The sequence below is a fragment of the Ciconia boyciana genome, chromosome 5, assembly GCF_034638445.1.
Source record: "Ciconia boyciana chromosome 5, ASM3463844v1, whole genome shotgun sequence".
Taxonomy (NCBI): domain Eukaryota; kingdom Metazoa; phylum Chordata; class Aves; order Ciconiiformes; family Ciconiidae; genus Ciconia; species Ciconia boyciana.
In genome coordinates this window covers 26,902,349-26,923,328 of record NC_132938.1, presented here as the reverse complement: position 1 = coordinate 26,923,328, position 20,980 = coordinate 26,902,349, and the positions used below count along the sequence as shown (strand labels likewise).

Below are 20,980 nucleotides of genomic sequence, written 5' to 3'. Positions count from 1 at the left end.
GGGATCAGGTAGCAGAAGCATTTTGTAAATAGTTCCCTTGCTATCTCTTTCCTCTTATCATCTGGAGGAGTACCTTGTCTGTCCAGTGCTGAGGACTCATTCTGCAGTAGATGAAGATCTACAGGGCATTTTGCTCTGAAATCTCAGCACAAGATACTGAATTATGGACCAAAGGCATGAGTAGGTATGGCAGGGCTGCAGCATTGCTGGCATAGCCAGGTACAATTTCCAAGAGCCCAGACACGCAGCCAAAGCCACAGCTGGAGAGGTGTCCTCATGTGTGCCACCTTCAGGCCTCTGCTGAAGAGCCCTCTCAATTCACGCTTCACATCTCTGCTATTTTCCTGTACGATAAAGATCTTCCATGGCTCACAGCGATTATTTTTCCCCTCCCACCTGTTTCTTTTGCAGCAGGTAGTTGCTAGTCCTTCTCCTCCAGAGGAGGGGACGTAGCTCCCGTCGGAGGCGATCGGTGCTGTTCCAGTATTTCCTGGGGAGGTGGTTTCGACACGCTCCTTAGGGATGGGTCTGAACATATTCCTGACAGCACTGTGCGCTCAGATACAGGAGGTTCTTTACTGGCAATATGAAGTTTTCAAAGCCTCCGCAGTAGCCCCTCTGGATCTGCCTGTGCTGTTTTCCAAAGCGAGTGTTGCCATGCAGGATGAAATACAAATGCATTTGTTGAAAGAGAACTGGAACAAAATTAAACCCCACTTAAGAGTCACAGAAATTTCCCCTTCTGTTACCTGAGCCCCATGTTTTAGCTTTGCTGTTAGATCTATTTATTGTTAGGGCTGCTAACACTTTGTAAGTAAATTGGTGTTTCATTGAAAGTGCTTTGCCCAAAAGCCTGTGGATTCCAGGTGCTTTTTCACTTTTAATATTCATATATTTTATTTTACTTGCTCCCAAGCCAGCCTGAAGTTATACGGTGTCTGTACTAAATTAATGTTTGACTTTACAGTCTGTGTGCTGTACAACCCAGCACCTCCTCCATTTGCAGTAAGTAAATACGCAAGTGTTACGTTGCCCTTGAAACCTGTGCTCTGTGACAAAGGTTGTGCGCTGAGGAGAGACTGAAACGCCAAGTTTCCGTGGGTCACAGGCTCTCCCGTCAGTGGTGCATTAATCAGAAACCCACCCCTGGTTATCTGCAAAAGCGTGGTGCGGGGAACTTTGGACCAGGTGACGCAGACTTGGCCTCCTGAGAAGCATCTACCTCTCTCTGGCTCTTGGTTGTGAAAACCTCATCTCTGAGAGCGGAAAATAAGGAGAAGCATGTTAAACTCGGGTTGGCCAGAAGCCGACCGCACTCGTTTCAGGAACACGGGCAATGATACCTGCAGAGCTGACTGCAGGCGTGGTCCTGTCTTGCTGCGTGACCTTTGGGAAATTACTTTATCTCGGCCTACCCCAGCCTGTTAAAGAGCCAAAGGCATCAACACTTCAGGGAAATGCCTCACAACGGTACTTAATCCAGTCATTCATGTTCGCAACTTGCTTTCAGATGTAACTCCCTGTAAAAATTACTACTGCTATCACTTTCTTACAAAGAAAGGTGAAACTGATTGGTTTTGGATGATTTTCATTTAGAGGTTAATCTCTGAAAACCAGAGAAAACGTTGCACAAGCTCGTGTGAATTTTCACAAGGTGGTAGCTATACAGACGTATGTAGGGAAGATAATTTTTTTTGTTATTGCTTGTGCAACAATGAAAAAAATGTTTGGTTTCTGTTGCATTACATCAGCTTACCTACAAGGACAGATTTAGTGGGAGGACCCATCAAATTGTCCACTGTTCTATTTGTCCAGGGTGACATGATACAGTTTCAGCTGTACCATAGTAGAGCCATCATTTCTCTGTGGTAGCTACACCTGGCAGCTATGAGTGATAACTGAGTTTCTCTGAAGTCCTTTGGCCTCAGTGGGTCAATACTACACATGATTTGACTCTCTTAGGCCCGTACCATGCTAACATGCATCACAGAAGTGTTAGCACCATGGAAAAGTGAGTATTTGTACGACCTTCCCATAACAGGCAGTGACCTTGTCTACACTGCCAGGCAAACTAAATTTGAGCTGGCTCCGTAACTTGAGGACCAGCGTGCCACTCTTCCACTTCCAATTCTCACCGCTTGAGCCTCAGTTTCCAACCTTGCTGGAGACCGGACCAGCAGTGTCATGACATGAAACGCGACGGTGATAAAATCTAGATCTGATCTAGATGGGTGGGCAGCGCTCCTCCAGAGTCTTCTGCTGAAACACTTCTGCAACCAGGAAATGCCAAGTTGCCAAAAGCAGATCTTTTCACAGAAACATGATCTCTTCCCCCCAGGTTTTGTTGGGAAGGTCTGAGAGATCTTGAGTGGAGTCCTTATCCAAGCAGGAGAAAGAAACAGCGTGGCTGGACCTCCCCTCTCACCCACCTAGTCCACCTCTCTGGGAGCAGCTTTTGATACCTGGAGCAAGACTGCTACGAGAAGTTCCTGCTCTCCGGAGCTGGTTAGGCAGGGTCTTAGGTGTAGATAAGGTCTTTCAGATAAGACCCCTCTTTCTGCCTGGGGATCGCAGAGGCGATAGCCACAGCTGAGACTCCAAGCAGCTCTGTGGAATAGCAGGTTGTTATTATTTCCACTTACAGCTGGGGGATCAGCGAGGCACCGAGAAGCTAACGTGATGTGGCAAGTGTCCTGCTGCAAGGCTGAGAAGCTGGCAGAAGAAAATGGGTCTCTCCCTCCCCTGTGCATTCGTCACAGCACTCTTTCTCACAGGTTAGGAGCAGATGCTGTAAAGCAGCTGTGAGGGATTTTTATCTGGAGGGAATACAAGTTGACGGTTGGGAATTAATAAGACTTATGCAAAACACGTTGCCAGGTCTTGCACGTTGTCCTACAGCAGCCCGTTTGTGTCTAGCAGCTGTAGGGAAGTCCATATGCCTTCTCTGCTCGTGCCAACGACCTGTCCTACCAGGGAGTCACAGGCTGCCGCCATGGTGGCCTTAAATACCAAATGTGTGAGAGATTCCCCTTCTGCCTCTCCTTTTCCAGGCAAAAGGGGAGGGGAGCGCAGACCTGCAGGAAGGAACACCACACCTGAAAGCACCCACAGCAAATGGTGGCACCTTGGAGAGCTGAGCAGGCTCGTGTGCGTTGGGTGCACTGGGCATGCGGCATGGGCTGCAGCCACAGGGCTCGCATTGCCACAGCGGCCGGCCACGCATCGGCTTCTGCAGCCTTGCCCTGGTCCCTGGGCTCCGAGGACTGCCCCTCAGGAGTCCTGGCCCAGGGAAGGCACTCCTGCTTTCGGTGACACATCTGCTCAAGTCCAGCCACAGCCCGTTGCTGCACTGATAAATGGTGTCACACGCGCGTGCTGGCTGGTGAGCTGGATGCAGCTGTGTCCCTGGCCACCCGTGAGTACGCTGCAGTGTGCCCAGCGGGCAGAGAAAGCCTCTCCAACCTGACCAGACTCAGCTGGTGTCCCTCAGCCCAGCATCACTGAGCGCGGACAACCCCATCCCTGTGCAAGGCCTTACAAGATCCAGATGATCAGCAAACCTAGCACATGGACATGCTCCTTGTTGCACTACATGGCAGGTTTTAGTAGCTAATCTGACTAGCTAGAGCAGCTAGTGATGTAGATTTTCTCCTTAAACACGTGCATTAAAATATGTACTGCTCAAGTCAGGGATCCTAGATTAGACAAAATGAATCTCTCTTCCCCAAACTGGGACTGAAAGGCCATGACAGATGAGGCAGTATCACAAAACCGGGACACAACAACGTAGCCTAGATTTTCTTGTTGCTCCTCCGTGAGCACACATCTGTGTACCAGGTCCGGAAAGGGTCTCCCAGGTTGGGAGCAGCCACGGAGCCCCAGCCTCCAAGCCCTTCCCAAGCTCGGCAGCTGTCTTCTCCTGGGGCAGCGGCAGTGGCACTTGTCAGCGCCACGCTCGGTTGCCAGCCCATTTTGGCTGCCCTCTGCTTGTAATTGTTAACTTGCTGGGAATGGGAAAGCTCTGGCTAGCGCAGGTAGAGCTTTAACTCAGGCACTCCCAAGAAGCCAAGACGCAAGAGCAGAGCCTCTGCCTGCAAGGTAAACCGCCGCAGGTCGCCTCGGCCATTTCTTTCCCCCGTCTTCGTGTTTAGGCTCCCTTTGCCTTATTTTATCATGCCGTTTCAGGTCTTTTTGTTGTCATTTGGTTTTTGAAGTTGTAGCTGTCATTTGAATGACTGCTCTCTTATGCTGAAGATTTATTTGGAAATTTATGTACTCCTATAAATTAAGCATTCCCTCTCAGCTTTCAACCAGGCACGCCTAGGCTTGCACGCAGCCTTAGAACAATACGGAGAAAGGTTATCATGACTTACCTGCCACAAATTATCTATTAATAGCACCATTTATGTAGCTTTTTTTTTTCCCTTCATGGCATGCTTTCCCTACGTCCCCCTCTTAGCAGGTTTCCCCTCTTTTTTTTTTTTGGTGCTTTTTTTTCCCCTGGGGAGGACAGGGCGGATAAAAAGGGGCGACCTTTTTGGCACTGGCTCTGCCCCCGTGGCCCCGGCGCTGCCTTCCCCACGGGGTGTTTGCAGGGAGGGTGGGACAGCGAGCTGCTCACAGCCTGGTAAAACATTGACCCGTGCAGGCAGCCGTGGCCGCGGAGGCACCGGGCTACCCAGGGAGGCAGGCAGCAGGAGCCCGGCAGCAGCCAGCACCCACGGGAGCACGCCAGCCTCTCCCCAGGTACCGTTTTCCACTTCCATTTTCCTAGCTTTGAGCGGCAGAAGGGCAACGGCGCTTGGTTATAAGGTTTGCCAAAGGTTTGCTCCCTGGAAGTTGGAAGAGGAGTTAGCGTTGTTATTTTGCAGTTTGCTTGCGTCAACTGTAGTTGACTGCATGGTGTCATCTAAAGGACGGGCTGATTAACCCATGCTTGATTAGCTAGTTGTTTTGATTTTGGTGTATCTTCATTTAAAAAAAAACAAACAAAAATTGAATGCACGGTTGCATTTGAAAGCTTCCTGGTTTTCTAATAAAACTCAAAACAGCTGGCTTCTGCTCATCTTCTAACTGAAGAGTAGGAACAGGCATCAGAGTTTCTAATGAAAATGTGCAATATAATTATTGCAACAGGGATGTGGGTGGTGACTCATGCTGAAAAATACTTGCTGGTTTTTGAACGAGCTTTGCAAAAATAGGCAAAGTGACTAACCTTTTTCAAGATTTTTTCCATGTTCCAAGGCAGTAGACACAGAAAAAATACCAGGATTTAAGTTCCTAGTATGCATATGCCACTGAGAGAGGTGAAGCTGAATAGATTCAAGTAATTGTTTTCAGTTTGCTCAGTCACTGAAAGTTTCTACCACACCATGGAAGCTGACTTGTTCATGCAGGAACCATCCTCCGTGTGTGTTTTGCTGGTCTGGATGTGTCTTTGTATAAGTACATATGGTGACTCCCCAGAAATCACCTTTTACATCCCAGGTGACTGTCAAGTAATCCTGAAAGGGGAGTTTTCAAGAGGGCTCGGTGTGAAGTGACTGATGTGTAGTCAGTATTCACAGTTTATTTACAGTATGATTTGTGTGCAAAGCAAAATGCAAGAAAGAGAATTTTTTTAAAATTTGTTGCTTCCAGTTTATCAGTGTCGGGCCCTAGCTGCGCTTGCTGCTTGCTTCAATCCTCCCTGATGTGACAGATTTTCTTGGTGTGTTTGCTAACTGGGCTTGCACATGACATGCTATTTATGTTTAGTAAATGCTCAGCGGTGTTAGGCGGTACTGAAGTGTGGTAACACATTTACTTTATTTAAAGTAGTCTAAGTGTGGCTTCAGTTCTTAGCAGTACTAAAACTCCTAGAGCAAAGTGCAGGAAAAAAACTGCTGGAGAACAAAGCAACTGGATTCCCACAAATCGCTGCTTTAAAGGATTGAAATATGATTCAAGAAAAATGTTGGTGAAGGCTGCACTGTAGTTTCAGTCTGTTGGTGAATTTGTAGACGTAAAGCATGACTGTGATTAAAGCATGTGATTTTCTTGTGTGTCATAGCTGATGTGGGATTCTTGCCCTCTCCTCCCAGGAACGGTGGTTCCAGTATCTGACACTAAATTGGGTTGATGTAGAAGTTTCCTTTGCAGTAACTAAAGAAAGAGTTCAAATCTTATCTCAGAGCTCACAGAGACTGAATTTTAAAAAATAAATATCTAAAACAAAAGACAGTGATGACAATGTTATCTTGTCTATTTTCATACAAAGCTAGGGTTCTAGCTGGTGACTATATGGGAGATTATGTGGCTTAAATGGAAGGAATAGGACTGTTGACAAAATCTGTTCAGTCTTCGAGTCCTATTTGCACTACGGAAGACTTCTTTCAGAGCAACTCCAACCCCTTTCCATCTCTGAATCAAGGAATCGAGGAAAAATGTTATCAGATAGACAGGTTTCAGGACAAGGGGGTCATAACTATCTGTAAATTATGAGCAACTTAAGTTGTTTCAGTAAATAACAACATATTATTATGCACTAAAATGAAGTGAGGATATCTCATTTCGTGTGCTGCATTCTCAGCACAGCTGTTTACCAAGTTTCAGTTGCTTAAACCTGTGTACACACGCCGAAAGGAGCAGGGCTGCACAGGGATCACAAGGACAGCCTGGTCTGCAAAATCTTTTTCGGGATATACGAGGTGGAAAAGATCAAGAATAATGCTTAGCCTGGGCTGGTTACAGAGGCACTAGTTAAAAAGAAGTCTGTTGTCACCCTTAAAGGCAGTTCCTGTGACAGAGGTGTTACTGCTAGACCTATGGAAAATAAAATATAATGGATCCCACAGAGATCTCACAGTGACACTTTTCCAAATTTCCCTTCACGGGAAAGAAGAAAGATTTATATTTGAACCAGAAATGCCCATAGTAAAGGGGTATATTAAAATGGGAATCATCTCTACAGATACTTTGGAAAGGAGTGACACATGGTCAGTAGAGATGCTGATTATTCAGATGGCAAAAAAAGGAAACACTGCCAAACAAAAAACCCGATACAACCAGAATTACAGAAGATTAGCAGAGACATGGCAAAACTCTGCCGTCTCCTCCCCAGAAAGTGCCAGGGTTACGGCTTGCTCGCAGGCGCCAGGGCCCCGTGTGCCGAGCACTGCCCTTGCAGAGGCAGGAGTGGCCTTGGTCCCTGCTCTCCGCGGGCGGTGACGGGGCTGTCACCGGGAGGGTGCCACGAGGAGCATCCAGGCTGTGCCTCCTGCACTCGAGCGCTCGCTCCAGCAGCTTTCATTTGTTTATTGTACTTGCTTGTGTAGCAGCCATCACACCACGGGCGAGGTGTTGGAATGGCTTTCCTTGCTTCCCCATTACAAAGACGTTGACAACAAATCACCTGTATCAGACAGGTTACTTGGGGTTTGCAGCGCTGGACCTCTTTGTTTAAGAACATGCCCCAAGTGGAGACCTTCATAGTCATTATTTTTTTCCCGTGACACAGCAGCCACATGGCAGCAGGGTAAGGCCATTGCAGATGCTTTGGGCTCGAGGCAGAAGAGCAAGTGGTCTGCAGTCTCTGGCAGGAGTCTCGTTCTTTCTATGAAGATCTGTCTCCCTGCTTTTCTCTCTCTGAATATTGGAAGATCTTTTCTTTAGCTATCCACTTGTACAACACCCACGTCACCAGAACGTCTCCTTCATGTTACTTTGGGAGCAATCAAAAACATTAGCATTTAATTATTTTATTATCTTAAGGCAGAAGTGTGATTTTACTGGGGGATTTTTGCCTTTTATAGGAGTAAGAGTTTTCTGAAGGAAACGATTTACCTTTTCAAAGCCAGTTGCAGATGCATATTTTTGTGACAATAAGCTCTTCTTCCTCTTTCTGTTGTAGTGAATGAAATGATCAGGTAAAATGCAAGCCTTAAAGGACAGTGATTGGAAATAAGCAAACTTACCCTTGCACATTTCCAGCTGAGCATAAGTACTAGCGATGCATTAAAACCCCAGCTTTTCAATTTTGCTAAAATAACGCAAGGTGTTAACCCATAAATTGCAGCTGAAGATGAAATATAATTTCTGCGAAATGAAGTAAGTTTAATTATTTTAATTACCAAAATTATTTTGTGCTGGATGCATGTATATGCAGTTCCCAATGATGTCAATGAGAAACGAATGCTTAGATCTTGATTTTGTTTTTTCTTCTTTGCAATGCGTACTTTCAATGAGAATATTTCTTTATGCAATTTGTTGCTTTCAGTAATAACTTTCAGAACTTTTGTTCTCATCAGAAGTCAGATGTTGCACAGATCAGAGTGCAGTATATAGTTGATGATTAAACATATCTATCCAAATAAATGGCAGCCCTGCCCTCCCCTCCCCGGTGCTGGGTCACAATGTTTCCCTTTACTTCCAATATTTAACAACAGCTGTCAATATCAAACAGTATTTGCTTACATGCTGGAAGGCAAAAGCAGAAATAATAACCAATAATTTTAGCAGAAATCATTTTTTTAATGGCTGACTAGACAAAGACTTACTTCTCATACTACAGTATCCTGACTCATGTAGATTTACTGGTCTTCTTCCCTGCATCTCCCAGGCTATGAGAGTGAAAACCAAAAGACACTGAGCAGAAGCTGCAGTGCCATTTAACCTTCATATTTGGAAGGAATCAAGTTTGAGAGGTCGTCAGATTGCCTCTCTTGTATCTAATGAGTATTTGGCTTAAAAATGAAAACACATTATTCAAACCAAAACCTTTCGGTTGTTGAGTGAAGGAAGTCATGTTTTGCAGATGTGAAGCCTCTACTGACTTTTCCTCCTTCCTGAAGAGAACAGTCACTATTCCAGTCCTTCCTACCTCCTGCAAAGATATTATCAGACAAATGCTGTGGCGCTATAGCAATGATGTATATTTTTAATGGTCTCCAGAAAAAATGCACATCTTGCTTGGATCTTCTTTCCTCCAGGCAGTTTTTGTAATTGCAACTGAGAGCAGCCCCAGCAGCAGCCCTTAGACAGACTGTCAGCTGGGATCATGCTAGGCTTTACTGAACTGAATGCTTTCACCTGAAAAACTGGGGATGCTTTAAAGGGAAAATGGCTATGTAAACATTCTGCAATGCACAGAAACAGCTTTTTCTAACCTGGTTTATGGCACTTTTGTTAATGCTTCTCCAAGCAATACTCAGGGCAGCCACTCTAACATGTAGCTCTTCCACTTGAACGGCTCCCGGAGATGCTCAAACCACACCTGTAGTTAGCTCTGTGTGGGCAGCCAACTTTATAAGTAAAGCTGAAACTAAGGACTTGACAATTGAAAATTCATGGATAGGCAGCTACAGGTTGAGTTTAATGGAATTACTCAGTCTGTTGGTGTCAGTCGGTGGGATTGATAGCTAAAATCTTGATTCTGCAAACCCTTCTCTACCTGTCATCATGTTTATTCCTGCTAACGTTATCCTTGGGAACTGCATTGCCAGTATGTACTGCATACCAAAGGGGCTTCATCAGGCTGTGCTTATGGGTAAATGCTATATCTGATAGGGCTATGCCTGCCTGGGCCGTTAAATAGACATAACAGCAAGGATGGCTCTGAATGGAGTTCCAGGGTAAAACTCATGCTGCAGTACTAAAAATTTATAACATGTGCCTATGGAACTCTACAAGTCTCTTCAAGCACCACATCTGCATGAAAATGTAGGAAGAGTGCCTGGGATTACTGCATGGAAAGCTTGTTTGGCTTAGTGGTGGGTACCATCAGCACGGATGGCAGGGATTAGGTACAGTGGAAATTACTGGAGGTATTACCACTACTTCATTTTTGCTTAAAACTTCTTGTCAATCAGTCTTGAAGCACAAAGCTTAGCTCTGCGTCGGCAGCCAGGTGCGAAACGCTTAGCAAGGAGGACATTGTTTGAAACTGTGCAATGCTGTAAGTACAGGCATAATCACAGCGGCTGCAAAACCAGTATCGTAGGCAGGAGCACGAGATGATCGAGCACATCTATGCGAATGAGGAGCACCCCCGGTCCCAGAGCTCTCTGTGGAGAGGGCATGAAATGGGGGTGGGCATGGGGGAGCCCTGCTACTCTCTGCCGAGGGGAGGGCTGGAAGGCAGGACAGGAGCTCTGGGCACCTGGTATCTCAAGACAACCCTGTGAAAAAAATCCCATGGAGAGGAGCAATATCACAGAAACAAATGGGGAGAGTGGTGGGGGAGCAGCAAGAATGGCCAATGTCCAGCCGTCCATCTCGGAGGCTTATCCCACCCCGTACCAGGGCGGGGTCATCCGGGGGGAAATCCAAGATGACAGTGCTGAGGAGCAATAAAAAGGGCCTAAACAACCCTGTCTTCTTGACTTCTCCCTTTTCTTCATCTTTCTCCTTCCGAAAGACCTTATGCTTCAGCGTCCTGTGATATCCTCTGTACACCAAAATACCAGACGTACCACACCTGCGGGGGAAGGATTTCCAGAGGTTTACAGGCAATACGCTCCCTCCTTTTCACAATCTGGAGATAAGGGGAATGGTCAGTAAATCGAACAGAAACATATTTTGACAGGCTCGACAGGCTACAGTCCTCTTCCACAAAGCCATAGTGGGGTTTCACCCTGATGTTGGGTACAAATACTATGACTTTCTCTAACTGGAGTAATGTACCTGTCTGCACCTGAGTGTTTTTCAAAGTGATGCTTTCTGTACAGACGTAAAGGACTTTTTTGATGAAGAACGTGTTTCTTTTCAGTTAGTTTTTAAAATGGCAAATAGAAAGGTGAGCAGCCTTTTGTAAACAGAAGCAGGATACGTAGAGAACTTTTCTTTTAAATTTAATGATGACGCATCTCCCCTACGGAAGAAAAGAGGGAAGGCATGGAAATGAATTCCGGTTAAGGCATTTCAATTTATGTTCATTCAACACTGTAGGCTCAGCTCTGCTCTTCATTTGCATTTTAAACAAGGAAGTTTCAATAAAGAAATTGTTGAATTACTTGGGAGTGTCTTCAAGGCAGCGTGAAAACACAGTGAAAGCTCTTCTGTGCATTAACTGCAGTGGCAGGGAGGTTACTGAGACCTCTGGCTACATTTTGGGAGAGGCAAGGTAGGGTCCACCGCAGCCAGCACATGTGTCATTTTAAACACATTGTAATTGTGTCAGTGTAGATAAGATTTAAACCGTTTTCACTTGCTTAGATACTTTGCTGCTTTGGGAGTCTAATTAGAGGCTTGGTGTATGGAAAACTGAAGAACTAGGTTAAAAAGAAGTCAAGAAGGAATTATCTCAAAAACATGCATAATAATCATTCTTAGTCAAATCTTAGAATTTGTGATGGACACTAGCAAAACTGGCAAACTCATGCTTTCGTGAGTTCTTCCCTTTCTTCCCTTATGGAGGCGAGCAGCCTTCTTAAACTCCCACCTGATGAAGGGAAGGGGCTCTGCGTTGGCACCCCATAGCAGCACTTCAGGGTGCAGATCTCCATCAGCCCTGGGTACGCAGGGCTCTCCAGCAGCCTCACTAGACTTTGTGTCCAGAGTCCATGATTGCTCTGCATGGCAAGTTATTAACCGGCACTTAAGTTTATCATGATGCTGAACTTTGAGACCTGATGGTTTTGTTCTTGAATATACTGGAGATGTATGTTAAAAAAGGGGGGGGGAAGATTGTTTTGAAGAAGTCAAATTTTGACAGTGTTTTGGGAATAGAGTTGTGCTAACATGCCAGGCTATGGGAGATAGGATCTGTGTCTTCTCTTTTGTTTTTCTGCTTGTCCAATCCAGTTCTAGGGAGTTTGCTGTTTTGTTTAAACTCAGGTTTTCCAGAGTTGTAATTATGTAAATTACTTCTAGTTAATGTTATGTTTTTGTGAGTGAAGTCCAAGTAATTTAAAAAAGGGTCACTCTAGCTTATAGACTAGTTTCTGTGTTAAGACAGCAGGCACATCTTTCTTAAGGGAAAGGAAAAAATGAAAATATCTCTGTTTTGTGTCCTTCAGACTGTTAGCATGCGAGATCTGCGAGTTTGTGTAGGGGGGGCATCTGCAAGGATCTGACAGAGTTGCAAGCAAGTCAATGAGTGCAACCTCCCTCTGCTTCTCCTCTTTAATGCGGGTGACCACCTTGAGCTGGAAGACAGTTAATGCTCAATATTCCAATACTGGAGTTTTGATGTTAGAGATGATGGCAGTTCCCAACAGAGGAGCCATTGCACATAGCTCAGCAACTGGCATTTGGCCATTCCAGGTCTAACTTTCATCTGATTAAAAAAAAACCTCAAAACCCACTAGTCTTTTAATTAAGCAACTTTATAAATGTTAAATATTTTTAGCTGTGAGGGCAGCTTTTTGAGACCTCAGATGAGCATATTACATTGGTGGTATTTTTGTGTGCAACAGATTTTCCTGTTGGCTTATAAAAATACTTGGGAGTAGCAGTTTTTAGTCATATAGCTAATTCATAGTGTGTATAAGTCTCCTGTCAGCTCTGTCAGTAAGAGATGGATAGGGTCAAATATTTTGGGGTTTTTTTAGAAAATTAATGTGGGGTTGAGTAAAGAGGCTGGGAGGTGTTTTTTCTTAAGAAAACCATCACCAGAACAAATGTACCCGTCTGGATCATCTGTTCAAGTCAGCTTTCAAACAGGATTTATTTCTGATTCACGAGCATGCTCTATTTCTCATTTATTCCTCTGGCTGCTCATGTGAAAAAGAACAGACACAAATACCAGGAGGATGTGAGCCCTTCCCGGGCCTAAAAGCAAGGCAAATGCACAGCAAAGGGCAGGAGAGCTGCAGGCCAGCTGACAGCCCCAGCTGGCCGGAGGGCATGTGCACGGTGGCTCCATACCCAGGTCCATCGCCAGGTAGGTCCGGTGGAGAGACGGCAATTTTGCCTTGCTGAGGGGGACATAACACAAAAACATGGCCGGTGCTGACTGGGCTGGTACTGAAGGGGGAAGCATTCAACCCTTTGCAGCTTCTCAGATTATTATACGGCAATTAAAATAGCTCCCACCGTGTAAAAACGCGCCATCAGATAACAGGACACTCTGACTCATTAAATATACCCTTGCCAAAATTGTTTCTTGGGCTGTTCCAGTTTCTTGCTTGGGTCACGATGTTAAATCATTACTTGCACTCAAAATCCATGAGCCAGCTACTCGCTGCTTGAATAGACCCATAAACACAGCTGGGCTGACGGCTACTTTTTAGAAGGTTTTCTTCAAGCATTTGGCGTGACTTTTAAAAATAGCCCGTTTCTTTTGCACAGCCTCTCATCTCCAAAGCATGACCCCCTTGTTGAAATCTGATGGTGAAATACGACTTTCCCATTCACCTGCTACCAGCGGGATGCTTTCAGTGCGAGCTGGTTATAATAGCACAGTATTTCATTCGTGTTGCTCGGTGATTTGATGCTCTTGGCGGTGGGCTGTGCCGTGAAGTGTCTCCGTCTCCTCTGCTTGCCTGGGGGAAGGCTCCATTTTCATTTGTTTAGGGTTTTTTTTAACCACTTGCACTGCAAATGCCTGTGTGAGGGGGGCAGGCGTGGGGATGTGTATATTAATGTTTACACCTCCCTCAAAATGCTCCAATGCTAGAGGCGAGTTTCTTCACATTTATAAATGAAATAACCTTTTAGCTGTAGGCCTACGTTTCAGAGAACTGCTCCACTTCCAAGCAACCATGGAAAACAAGTTTTGCCTCACCTGAGCCCAGGGTAGGTTTTTCCTGGCAGGTTTCAATAGAATTACACAAAGTCTTTTGGAGGCATGACACCAAACATTTGCAGCTTGCGCCTCAGATTTCCAGATTTATTCAGCCTGCTGGACATTATTTTCGTTTAGAGTAACTTTTGTAACCAGCAGTTTTCGCTTACATTTACTAACTATGCTGTGTTGCTTAGGGGAAAACAAAAAGCAGGTAGCAGACAATTTATTAATTTAAATGAATATAAATTTATTATTTATATCAGAAGCTGTGGTGCTCTGCTAACCCCTCCAGAGCAGCTGGCTCATCCACACAACATGTGTCCTGGGGCTTCTCTAGCGCCTGTGATGGCCCTCCTAGCCCTAAGGCACAATTATCGTTTCTCAGACGCTTTTTGTTAGCTGTGAGCTGCTGAAGCGTAGCAGAGGGGTGTCATGAAACTGAGGGTGTGCGTTTGGCCGCAGCACGGAGTCACACAGGGGCACCTGTGGGTGCAGGGATCTTGGAAGACTGTGCTGCATCAGCCCCACAGCTGGTGCTGCAACCACACCTGGCACAGGCTAGTCCATTTTGTCTGTCCCTGGAGCCACATCTGGGCTTTGTGCAGGAATAGCTGGTTGGTTCTGTCCAAAAGAGGGCCCGAAAGCAAGCATTGATGCAGTGTGGATGCTCAGCAGACCAGGACAGAGGGAGGATGACCTGGAGAACTGAGGTATCGCATGGTGCAGATGCGCAGAGCACATCGGACTGCCCTGAGCTGCTCCAGGGATCAAAGCGGGCAGAGGGTTTCACCAGCTGGGACAACGGGAAGGACACATGTACCCTCCTCTGCTCTCTCACAGGCCAAACGGAGGTGCAGCCCAGACAGTGGTCCAGCCCTTCTTCCACCGGGAATCTCCTCTGCCTTCCCCTCGTAGGAATAAATGTGACCCTCCTTCAGAAGGGAGTATCTGCAGCTCCTCCACAAGAGACAAGCACTAAGTAGGGGTTTATGTGCTTATGGTATGGCTTTTTGAGATTTTTTAAAACAAAACATCGTTTTGGTGGAAAGCATACATGATTAGAACCAAAAGAGTTCAGAAGATCTTACAGTTTCAGTTAAACTTTCAAGCCCAGGATGTGATTTCTGGGCCAAACCAAGATAAATAACCGCTCCAAAGCAGCCAGGAGGGCAGAGAACCCACCTGAGATATGAGACCCCCCGCGGTAACCTGTGCCCTGGCTGCATCGGCTGGGGCTCTTGCATGCCACTCTGCCACCTAACTGCAACATAGTCATTTTCCCCAAAGCACATCTCTAGCTGTCAGCTCCTCTTTCTGAGCTAAGAACTGGCACCAGGGTTTGTAAAACACTGTGCTCCCAGCTTGACAGGCACTTGGAGAAACTCCTGACAGGTAGTGATGGGCTCCCTTTGCTCCTATTATAAATTTTCCCTGCTTTCATGCTGTTCCTTATTTTCTTTGATAAGCCCAGTCTAAATGTATAGTTATATTCCTTCTAGCTGTGCAGTTGAGCAAGATTTGATTTCCCTGTTCTGATGAGAAATAAGAGCATTGTTTGATATTAAACAATACATTGTTTTGGTGCTTTTGCGAGTAAGGACATCAGAAACAAAGCCCTATAATGGGATAATAAATAAACTAGGTTTTCCCTTCCCTGAAATAAATGCACAATAGTATGCAGCACATTAGCTGTCAGGGGTTTCCAAGCCACCAGAGGCAGACAACTAGTGGGATTGTTTCCTTACACATCCTTATTAAAGGGTATCGTCAACTCTTCCGATTTCTACCTGTCCTAGGTGTTTCTTGCTTGTTTTATTAGAAGGTCGACTCTTTCTGAATATGTCTCCTTTGTTACTATTGCCCTAAAATTAAGCACTGTTATAAAGAGCAACTGAAAGATGGAAAAAGATAAGAGAAAAACAATTTCTCCTTCAAACCCACGTGTTCCTTCTGTGCATTGTCCTCTTTCTAGAGAAGGAGGGAAGGAAGGAAAGCAGCTCTCTCTGGAGACAATGCCTCTACTAATGAACTGGAAATAGCAAAACCAGCAGCCAGGATTTTCCACACACGTCTCCCCATTCCACAAGTGCAAAAATCCATTTTTTTTCCTCTCTCTCTCTGCTGTAGGCCACACTTTAAAATGTTTTCATTACTTCTTCTGTGACATACCAGTAACTTTACATTTGTATCTGTAGTGTACTTAAGCCTAAATTTAGTGTTTTTGAAGACAGAAGGACTGTTTTAGGGTCTAGCTTAATTAAAAAATGTTATAAGTTTAATGAAATGAAAGTGTAGCATAGTCTCAGAAATTTGATTTCTACTCAGAATTAGAATGTAGCTGTGTACTTTTTGCGTAATTTTGTTGATAAGGTTTCTAGGAGTTGGGAAATATAATGATTAAATTTTGTGTCTGAAAGACAGAACTTTTTTTTTTTATATATGTTGTCATTTTAAGACAGGGGTATTTAAAGTCAGACCTCCCCAGGCCAGTATCTAGGCACTTATACAATCTTCAAAGGCTCTCGAGCATACTTAGTTCCTACTTATCTCAGTGTGAATTTGACAGACAAGGACTGGAGGATTTAACATCATTATGACCAGCTGCTCTATGAATAGCAGAACTTATTAAGTCTGGTTTTCTATAGTATCGCCATAGGAATGCAGAGCAATTCCAGCTCCATTCCGTGTCCCCAGCTCCTCCCATCCTTTGCATTCCTTCCTTGCTGGTCTCTGCACCCCCTTCCCGCAGGCTGGGTGGCTGCTGGGGGCCACTCACTCGCAGGTTGTACAGCCCTGCTGGCCACTGCTTCTCAGGGTGGGGGAAAAGCTCGGCTATAGCTGCCTCGCCCTCAGCCAGACACAAATTTCATCTCTGAGTTAGCCCTGGCTTTCCTAAAGCTGCCTGAGCTCCGAGACCTCTCTCCGTCCACGTGTGGCTTGGCTGCAGCCGGCCAGCGGGCCCGGGAGCGGTGAACGGGGAGAACGGGGGCCAGCAGACATGGCGCGAGGTCCTACGCCTGGGGTGGGGCACGGGGCCGTTTTTAGGAAACCAGGCGGGGAACACCACGCGTTCAGCTAAAGCAGGAAGAGCACGCAAGTGCTAGGATGTGCAAACAGGGACATTAGCTCCCAGGCAAAGACAATGAGTCTATTTATTGCCTGCTTGCTCAGTTACAGCAACAAATGCCGTTTGTCTTCTGTGCCGAAACGCACTCCCTCCCCTTCCAAATATTACAGTAGTTTATACCTGTGAGCTTTGAGTGTCACAGCAGCTTTACTTCTGGAGCACCTGTGGTAAGCCAGCGTGGCTTTAGCCGTTTAACCATGAGCTACTGCTGGACTTTGTTCGCTTCAATGTGCTGACCTTTGGCCAGCAGAGGTAGGAGAGAAGCTGGTTGCTCTTGGCGAAATTTGATCACAGTGTACCCAGGGAGGAACCTTTTGTAAAGTACCCTTTAATCAGCTCTGGTCGTCGTTAGGAGTTGTAATGATTTAGGTTCCCTTGATAGTTTCAGTAAAAGAGCATCTGAAAGCACGAGGTCTGTCCTGCTGTTTCTCTGTGACCTGCAAAGTCCCCGGCCGAGGTCTCGAAGCCGTGGGCAGCTGGGTGCTGGGGACACGACAGCGACGGTGGCACCAGGCACGCGACAGCTTAGCAGAGCACAAGCCTACTGCTGCTGGCCGGCTGAGGAGCAACCTGTAGGTTAGTAACGGTACCCTGCGTCAGTATTATGGCCATGGTTATGTTTCCTATGGTATTTAGCAGGGACACAGGCTGTGTCGGAGGGAACCTGGTCGGTGAGGCACCTGTTTCAGCCTCCTGGGTGGTGGTAGATGACCTAAAACACAGTGTAAGCATTCATAGAGGAGGTGGTGATGGAAAATCCTTGTTTCAGAGGAACCTGTCTTCCTCATCACTAAATGCAAGAGACCGTCTTATGCCTTAGCTGTGAAGGTTATTTCTTTCGGGATGCTGACTATGCTCTGAGTACAACTGAGTACCTCTGTTAGAAATGGGCAGTCATTGTGGAGGCTCCTGTTCTTCCAGGTCGCAAGCGTCCTCCTGTGCCGCCAAGGTGTACATGGCATGCACAGCAACCGTCACGCTGTACTCCACAATTGCTCTTTCCACATGATGTTTAATCTTCTAAGGCGAGCAATAACAGACCATAAGTAACTTTTTCACATGTATAAAATGGTCTTTTCAGGAGTACATGCACAAGTTCAAAGTATTACATTTTTTCCTCTCTAAAATGACGTGGCTTAGTGACTGCATAAGGAAATGATGTTTCCTTTGTTGGCATCATCAATATACTTAGGAAATTAAGTGCAAGGCAATTGGAATCCACTTAGGTTTCGTTTTTAACAGTAATTGTTCTCAAAAGAATTGAGAGTTTCCAAAGAAAAGCAGTCTAAAGCCTCACTATAACCTTACTACTCTTCATTGGTCTTGTGGCACATCTTCAGAAAAAGATTTTGCTTCATTTACAAAGGCCAAAGATCAAAACAAGGGAAACCTCACCACCCGATGGCTTTATTTGTATTTTCTGGGATGTGCTGTCTTGTACATACCGCCAGTTTCATACCATGAAACATATGAGAAGTCAAATTAAATCCCTGATATAAAATTGTTCATGTCAAACATGATGATGTGGCACCAAGAGTGAATGAAGTTCATTCAGATAAACTTACACAGCAACAAAATTTCAACTATCTCTTCACATACAGCCTTAAATATAAACAGAGCAAATAAATACTTCTACAGAGAGAAAATTCAGACCTCAAGGGTCATGTGGAAGTCTAAGTATTTGGACAGGTGAAGGACAACTGACAACCTGATTGTTGCCACATTAATCTGTGTACTAGACAGCAATATATTACATTTTCATATTCAGAGATTCTCTGCTAAATCATGTACTGGTGAATCAAACAGGGTAAGACGAGGACAGACTGTACAAAAATGTCTTCCTTTTTCTTTTGGGATAATCTCCCATAATGTATCAGGAACGGCAACATCCTCAAGCATAGGTCTCTGCTTACCTCCAGTGGTTCTCTGAAGACAGCACACAACCCTAGAAAGGTCAGATTTCAACTATTTTAGCTGCACGGAGACTGTAGCAGCTCTTTCTCTGGGTATTTGGTAACATGCTTACCTTTAAAATGCAGCCTCTGTGTATTCCCACCAATTACATGTGCTTCCTTTAGGAGTTTACCTTGCATGTTTTTGAGAAGGGTGAAGTCACTGACCTTTTAAAGTTCCTGAGAAAATGTTAACTGTTTTTTTTTGGTTTTGTTTTTTTTTTTTTCAAAAAAAGGGAGTATCTCTGCCAGATTACGGTCATTTGTCACCTGGATAACCTCCTGACAAGCTGCAATTTCCTGTTTAATTGCAGATGCCTCCTTGGAAGCAGCTGATGTCTCAGGTGCATGGCAAGCATTATTTATGCCCAACAGTTGAGGACAGTAGTTCCCATCGGTTACATCTCTGCTAACAAATAAAACATGCCAGGGTCTCTTCCCTGGACCCAAAGGCAACACAGCACACAGCCTTTTAGCTGAAGTCCTCTCTTCCCCAAAAAAAGGTGGACTTGCCCACAGTGCCTACCATGGGCAGTCACAGGGTCTACACACACCCACCCTGATGAGAGATAAATAGGACAGAGCTGAGAGTGCAGATACTGCTCAGAAGAGCTTTTTTTGTGTCTCCAACCTGTCCTTTAGCCAAAGGGAAGGGATCTTTCTGTCTTGGGACCTTTTCATACAGCTTCTGAGGCTAAACTCCAGGGTTTGGTTATTGCCGATTTGGAAATGCCACCTTGAAAATACAAACCTTTCCCTGGAGATAGGAAGTGGGGGGCTTAGGTGTGTCCTGAGTGAGATATACCTCCCACTTGGGCTTTGTGAGTGGCTCAAGAGCAGCAGATCCTAGGTCATTGTAGGAACATTTTATTTCCCGAGGAAGGGAAAGAGCAATTTAACTAATGGATTTAATAATTACAGCCATTCAGACCATTCTTCTCATTCCTAAACATTTTAGCTATTATGGTCCTTGAAATCACAGACGCTTTGCCTGGTTTATCTTGTCAAGTATCTATAGAGGTAAGTTATGTCAACAGCGCTCTGAGGTCTTTCTTTGAGAGAGAGGTGTTTTATAGCAGAAGTGTAGTCCCGTAAAAAAATCACCTTCCTGTCATTACTGAGAGTTGCCCATTAACACAGCCCCTGAGCACTTTTAAGTTTAATTAGGCCGGCTCTACCCCCCAGAGTGACCTGGGGCAGCTCTGGCAGTCAGGGGGGTGATGCCCGAGAGCCCCGCACTGGCGGTGGGCCCCAACCTAGGTGCGGCCGCGGAGGTGAAAGTGCCCTTTTACTTTTTACGCATGTTTGTTTACGGTGGGTGGTTTTACCACAGGGTTGCAAAGTTCATACCAAGAGCCACTTACGTTACACTTTTGTTTCTGCACCGTGCAAGTGGCTTGGTATAGACGTAGCTCTAGGGCTTGCCTGTGCTGTAGAGAACGTGTTTGGTGGAACAACAGGCAAACTCATCCCGTTTCCCCTGCTGTGGAAGCACATTTTAGACTGGCAGCAGAGTCCTTTTTGTTGCGTAGCTTAAATCAGCACGAAACCAGAGCAAGCCGCAGTGGCTCGGCGTGCCTGCAGCTGGTTTCTGGTATAACGCTGGCTGCTGGGAAGAAAGCTCAGCTGAAGGCAGGTTCGCAGCCCAAATCCTACCTGCCCGTGGCAGAGGTCAGCATTGGAGAGGAGCAGACAGGATGCAAACACCGGCGGAGGAGGAGCCGGGGCGCTGGGGTGAGGTTAGGTAAGGCGAGAGCATGTGACGGCACGGGCAAATCCGCGCTGGGCCACCACAGGGACAAAGTGCGCCGTGCTGAGGCCGGGCGATGGGCCAAGAGGTGTGACCCCACTCCTGACTCACGGCAGCACGCACCGCCAATGGGTGACTCAGTCACGGCAGCTTTTTACCATGTAAAGTCCCATCCCAGGTATTCTGGCAGCATAGGACTGGTATAAAGCTTAGTCTGCTTAACACACTCTTCTTTGGTAATGATGCCTTTTCTGTGCATGGCAGTTCAGACTCTGCTGCCACCATAAAAAGCTGCATTTTCTAATTCTGACAATAAATCAGTGTTCTGAGACATGGAAGTTGTGAACGTGTAGCAAAACATAATGTAAGAGACATGGGAATTAGCGGATATGGTAAACACCCCTGCAGCTCATTCAGCCTCCTCTAGTCTAAATTTTTCCTTC

General features: G+C 45.7%; 1 protein-coding gene across 3 annotated transcripts in view; it reads left to right on the top strand.

Moving 5' to 3' along the window:
• RBM47 (RNA binding motif protein 47) overlaps positions 1–20,980 on the top strand; it is an 87,821-nt gene that overhangs the window by 39,183 nt on the left and 27,658 nt on the right. The window lies entirely within an intron of this gene.